At 38.3% G+C, this 6,344-nt stretch overlaps 1 long non-coding RNA gene across 1 annotated transcript; it reads left to right on the top strand.

Moving 5' to 3' along the window:
• Positions 1–1,419: 1,419 nt before the first annotated feature.
• LOC127957017 (uncharacterized) lies at positions 1,420–6,015 on the top strand. Its single transcript, XR_008153687.1, has 3 exons — positions 1,420–2,356; positions 2,461–2,589; positions 3,611–6,015. It is a non-coding gene; the product is annotated as an uncharacterized LOC127957017 (long non-coding RNA).
• The last annotated feature ends 329 nt before the right edge of the window (positions 6,016–6,344 follow it).

Below are 6,344 nucleotides of genomic sequence, written 5' to 3'. Positions count from 1 at the left end.
TTTGTTGTTACAGTTTTGCTCTGTGATACTATTGATATCTAACTCAACTCCAACCCAATTAATTCTGAGCAATTTGTGTGTATTTTAGTCACCCTAACAGTTAGGAAGTTGAAAAAAATGGTGCAACACTCTTTGTCTACTCCTCGTCCCTCCATTTCTCACAATTGGGTGCAAGAGTAAATGCTATCAAATTAAACAAGAACATACTGATTCAGATGATACCTGCGCTCTCATTTAAGTTATTAAATTTGATTATTCAAGTTCAGGTAACAAATTATTACACCGAAGTCTCCTCTACATCTCACTTTCATACATTCATGGGTTTGAAGATCTGATGACATTTAGTGTAAAACTAAGTAAAAATAAAGAAAACTGGACACTTTTCAGAGCACTATAGTTAATGTGACTCTAAAGTAAAGCTGTCCTCTCTCCCCCTCCTTTCTGGTGAGTCAAACGGTAACATTTCCTTCTCCATCTCAACTGCTTTACCGTTTCTCTCTCTCTCTCTCTGTTTGGAGATTAAATGGGCATCATGCCAGTTTTTCATATTTCCTGGCAGCAAAGGGGCCAGCCAACTTCCTGGAGGGGAGGGGCTTACTGAAAGGTTACATTTGCACAATGTGCCTATGGAAAAACACAGAGCGGGGAGAGAACACGAGAGAGGGGAGGGGCGGCAGGGGAACAGATAGGGTGAGAGAAAGGGAGGGGGAGCTTGAGAGAGCGTTAGGCAGCTTGGGCTAAACTAAACGACTCCACCATTCTGCTGTGCTCGGGTAATGGAAAAAGCCCTCCAGGGGAATATTCAGCATGCAAGAGTATCGAGTTGCTCTCCATCATTACAATGCTGCCTAACACCCCACACCCCCTCCCTCCCCAACGCTCCCCTTTCAGTCCCTCCCCCGCAACGGCCCCCTCCTCCTCCCAAGCTTCATTTTTTCCCTCCCTTTTCACCCGTCCATGCATCTGTGAAATGAAAAGGCTTTCTGGGAGGCTAGCTGAGGGCCACGGGAGGTTGTTTGCACCTTGGCCTATTTGAAGACGGTGTATAGGATTTCATGTGCATCTATGTGTTTGTGTGAGTGGCAGGAGCTGGTTGGTTAGTTATGGGAATGGGGTTGTAGTGCAGTTGTACTGGTTCAGGTGTGTAGTAGATATGCAATGGAACAAGCATCCTTGTCATTGTCTATTCATAGAGTGGGAAGAAAAACAGAGCGAGACTGATGGAGATAGGAATAAGAAAGTGACTACTGTAAGCCCATTTGGTTGGTGAAAGCCTCAGTTGGGTTTAGAATGGCAGAGTAAAGGCCTGTTCATACCAATACAAATGTTTGGTGTGATAAACATTTTAATTTGAATAAACAGCTGTTAATGCATCGATTTAGACCGACACAAATATGTTTGCTGTCAATGGATTTTTTTTTTTTTTTTTTACAGAAAGATGTTCTAATCTCTTTTCCAACACACTTAAAAAAAACTCACCTACTAATAAGGTCACCTACTAGCTGCTGTGTTACATTAAGCTACAACAAGGTGGTGCTTACGAATGTTTTAATAAGGAACACTGAAAAGCAGAGGAAAGGTCTGGGAAAAGCTTTCCTGTAACTATTTGAGAATATTTAAATACAGTTTGACTTGCTCTCTTTTCTGAGACAATAAGCGCCACCTACTGTCAGAGAGAGAATCTGCATTTTCATTCAGCTCATCTGACATTTTTTTCTTTTTTATTTGTTTAAAGATTTTCAGAGTTTGCCACACCATATTTAGATTTTTCTGTGCTGGTCTATAATTTAGGAATAACTGTTTTATAATGTATATGATGTGCCCCTAAAAGGCAGATAAATACAAACCAAACTGTAACTGGTCCCTATACTTGTTCGTCAGACTGCTCTTTCTGCCCAAGTAGGCGGCACAGATAGAAACCTGAATCTGAGAATAAAACACAGAGCAAAGGAAAACAAATTCCACTTCTCACAATTATCCCAATCAATTACTGTAGAGAAAATGGGAAATACTTCCAAAGAAACTTTGCTAGAAATACTTCCAAAGAATTTAACCCTTGAACTCTACATTCAAAGCTTATGAATATGTCTTTCTTGGCCGGAGTAAGTCTTACTTGTGGATATTCTCTGATATTCCTATGTCCTTCTGTTACGTAATAAGGATTCTGTGACAAAATAGATTAGCACTAATGATAGTAATGATGACATTTATAAAGCCAGGCATACTGCACACTGCTAAGAATGGACTGCACCACACCCTTCTCACTCCCACTCACTCAGTATTTCAAGCGTAAGAATTGCTCAATTCTGGCAGCACTGGCAGCCCTTCAAAGGACTTGCACAACCAAAAATAAACTGTAAGTACTCATAGTGGCACAAAGTGTCAGTGTATAAACATTTTGAACTTAATATTGAATAGATATTCTTCTTGAACAATACTTCATTCCGCTTTTTTGCCCAGACTTTGAAATGCCTATGAAGAGAGAGGAGGAAAGAGTTAGAACGAGAAGCAGAGGAAAAGCTAAATTATTGTCCCCCAAATCCTTTTCAAGTCTGTTTGAGCTCTAGCGCTGCAGCCACCCACTGAGAGGTTAGTACAGTTTAGCACAGCACGGCACGGCATGCATCGTCCACAAGACACTCTCATACTATATTTATTTTTACTTTTTTTTACTGTACACTCTTTGTTCCTAACACAAACACACTGGTATGTTCTTTGATGTTAAGAATCAAAACTAGTCATTTGTATTGTGAACGAATCTGGGAATGAATCTCTTCTGAGTCTTTGCTTTTAACAGATTGGTCGAACTAATTGGCAAAATGGTCTGAATTAATTTGTGACAGTTCACAGACTTAATCATTTGGAGTGGTTTCTCTGTAGCAGAGTTAACAGGATACTTATAGAAGAGAACAATGATACCTTTGGAAGAATTGATTTATTATAAGTATTTACTGAAAATGAATTGAAACCAGTGATGGACTGGAAACAGCTTTGGCATCACTCTGTTCGTGTACTGTCTGACTAATAGTCTCAAAAAACAATAATTCTGTGAAATTAACAATTATTACAATTTAAAAGAACCATTTTCTATTTGACTATATTTTAAGATTTAATTTATTCCTTTGATGGCACATTTTCAGCAGCCATTATTCCAATCATCAGTGTCATAGAAATAATTCTAATGATGACTTGGTGCTCAAGGAAATGTTGAAAACCGATGTGGTGTGTAATATTTACAGTATATAAAGCGTTTCTGGTACAGAAAACACAATGTTAAACATTTAAAACAATGTTGCTTCTTTTTTATTATTATTCTTTTGGCCCAAATTGATATGTGTAGACTTGTCAAGGACCATTACTCTCAGACACCATCTTTATCAGAGTGAAAACAAAGCTGGTTTGAGGTCAGTAAGCCAGGAGAACTTATTTGATCACCTCCATAGACCACAGGAGGACTGAAGCTGAATGAAACACTTCCATCTAATGCAGCTCTCATACTGTAAATCATCCACCCACTGCAATCAGGCTCCGACATCCTTTATTCCACTGTAGGGATCCAGGCTGTTTTGTAACTCGTTTTAATCCCATTGCATTCTCTCCACCCCACCAGCCCACCACCCCCCCATGCTCAATGTGCGTGTCTGTTTCCCATACCAGACAGTGTCTAGACCGAAGCAATTACAGACAGTGCTTGAGCGCCTTGCTGCGGCCTGACGTTTGAGGGCCCTGGGACTGTCCTGGCAGCGGACAGTAAGAAGAGGGGAGGGAGGAGGTTACTGGAAGGCCTTATCAACCAAACATTTCATTTGCTCATATGGTTAGAAGAACAGCTCTTATTGTTCATTTCACTTCTGAATCTCACCTCCAAATCTTCGACTTGGAAGATCAGGACACTCTTATGGAGTCCAAGAGAACTCAAGACGAAGAGGTGAAAGATATGAAAGCTTCGCTGAACCGGCTGCTTGTGGCTGGGCCTTCATCTTCAGCATTGTGTTGGAAGCTGCAAAGAGAAATTTCATGTGCTGGAAATCCCCTGCTGTATGGAGATGGAGGAGGGCTTTTAAATCTTAATATGAGGCTGTGAGATTGTAAAAAATAACATAAATATTTAATCTTGAGCAACTCATTATGGGCTAGCTAAGATTTTAATGCATCATGGAGCTTCAGAAAGATCACCTCTTAATTACAGATACCAAGGAAAATGTGGAGGGCACTGGAGTTGCACATTTCTTAAGGTTCATGTGTATCTCTTCCAAGATCGAAAGACAAATTTTAAGAGTGAATTTTAATTCCTTAATGGTTCATTTAACCATCCTACAAGTACTTTTGTGGAAGAAATACTGGGGGACAGTTGTATCTAATAACAACTAATAACAATAATGTAGTCATGACAAAGGGTTTGATGCTTATATTTTATTACAGTATATTCATTTTTTGTCTGCATCTGATGCACATACTACAAGAAGTAGTCCACACAAAATGAAAAATGAAAAATTCATCACAATTTACTCCCATTCATGTCATTCCAAACCTTTACGACTTTATCTTTTCTGTGGAATATTAAAAAAAAAAAATATATATATATTTTAAAGAATATTTCTGATCAGTGTTGAATGTCAGTTGGGGTCCAGTGTTGTTTTGGACCCTGCTGACGTTTTATTTTATGGACAAACACTGATCAGAAATATTCTTCAAAATATCTTCTTTTGTGTTCCATAGAATAACGTTCGGAACAAGAAGGGTGAGCAAATAATGGCCGAATTTTCATATTATTGGTCAGGAATAACTATTCCTTATCATAACACATGCCTACACCCTATTTTTATTTCCCATTTATTATCCCCTCATTTATGCCTCATTCCACTTTCTTTCTGGTAGTAAAACTCTCTCAGTCTTCTCACCTGCACTTGTTTTACCCTCTCTCTCTCTCTCTCTCTCTCTCTCTCTCTCTCTCTGCCATTATCTCTAATTTCTCTCCTATATGAGTCCCTCTCTATCTATCCTTCTCTTTCCACTCTCTATTTCTCATTCTATCCCAACCCAAACCCCTGCAGTGGTCTACTCCCACCCACTTGTACTGACACTGACACACAGAGACGGCTGTGTGTGTGTGTGTGTGTGTGTGTGGACAGCATTTCTCTCCCATCGCCACAGACAGGGTGACTTCAGCGGGAAAGAATGCTCTCTCCTTCTGCTCTCTCTATGACTTCCTCCTTTTCCCAGAGCCTCTGCCCTCCACACAGCACAGAGAGTACACACACAGGAAGGACACACATACACACACACCAAATAGACAAAGTCAAAAAAAATTTAATATAGAAAGGAAAGAGTTGTTTAGTTATATTTCACAATATTTATTTATTTCTGTTTTACAATCTTTTTTTATCAAATAAACGCAGTCTTGGTGAGCATAAGAGACTTTTTCATAAAACATTAAGATCTTTCTGACTATAAACATTTGAACATTGGTGTATATGTAAAAAGCCATAGGACTATATTAAACGTAAACTGAAATTTTCCACAATTTTACATTCACAATTTTTTTTTATTTCTTTCTTATTCTGAGGCACATTGCATGTTGGCCAAACTACCATTTTTGATGCATGTTGGTCATCACAAAACATCCCATAAGAACAGATGAAGTGTGATTGTTGTGACAGTCAGACACAGCTTCACATCTGAATGGACAGTCCTTGGCCAAAATAAAATATGCTGTAGATTTAATCCAACCACTCCATCAAAACTTTGGCTAGTAAGACTAACAGCATTTTTAAGTAAGACCTGTGCAGTAGTCTTGTTGAGCAACACCACAAGATAAAGGATTTCCTATAAACTGTTGGTATGCAAGTATATTTCTTATTACTTTGAAAAGGAAATTAAATGTAGAAATGTTTTTAATTTCAATCAAGCATGTTTTTAGATAGATTTCCCAGTACTTTTTACATCCCTGCTTGATTTGGAAGCTATTTACTTGTTAACAAATCTTTTTAAATAATAGAGAAAACATATATATATATATATATATATATATATATATATATATATATATATATATATTAATATATATATTAAATGGATATGGATAGTTATGGTGCAACCAAAATCATTTTCATTTGAACTTTCCAACCTTCTAAATAATTTCTAATTGTCTTATCAATGTCTGTCATGTCACTGACTCTGCACACTGTCATCTCATTCTCCTCTCACCCATTCAGTACAATTATTACGGGATGGTGACTATGCCCTTGGTGAGACCGTTTGCTGGGTGCAGTCAAGGTACATTGTTTGACCTGCCTTTTCTCCTCCAATACCCATTCTGATGGACCAGCAGCAATTAAAGACTC

Source organism: Carassius gibelio, chromosome B5 (genome assembly GCF_023724105.1).
Source record: "Carassius gibelio isolate Cgi1373 ecotype wild population from Czech Republic chromosome B5, carGib1.2-hapl.c, whole genome shotgun sequence".
In the NCBI taxonomy this organism is placed as follows: Eukaryota; Metazoa; Chordata; class Actinopteri; order Cypriniformes; family Cyprinidae; genus Carassius; species Carassius gibelio.
Note: the sequence above shows the minus strand (reverse complement) of the source record. Positions and strands in the feature narration are given on the sequence as shown.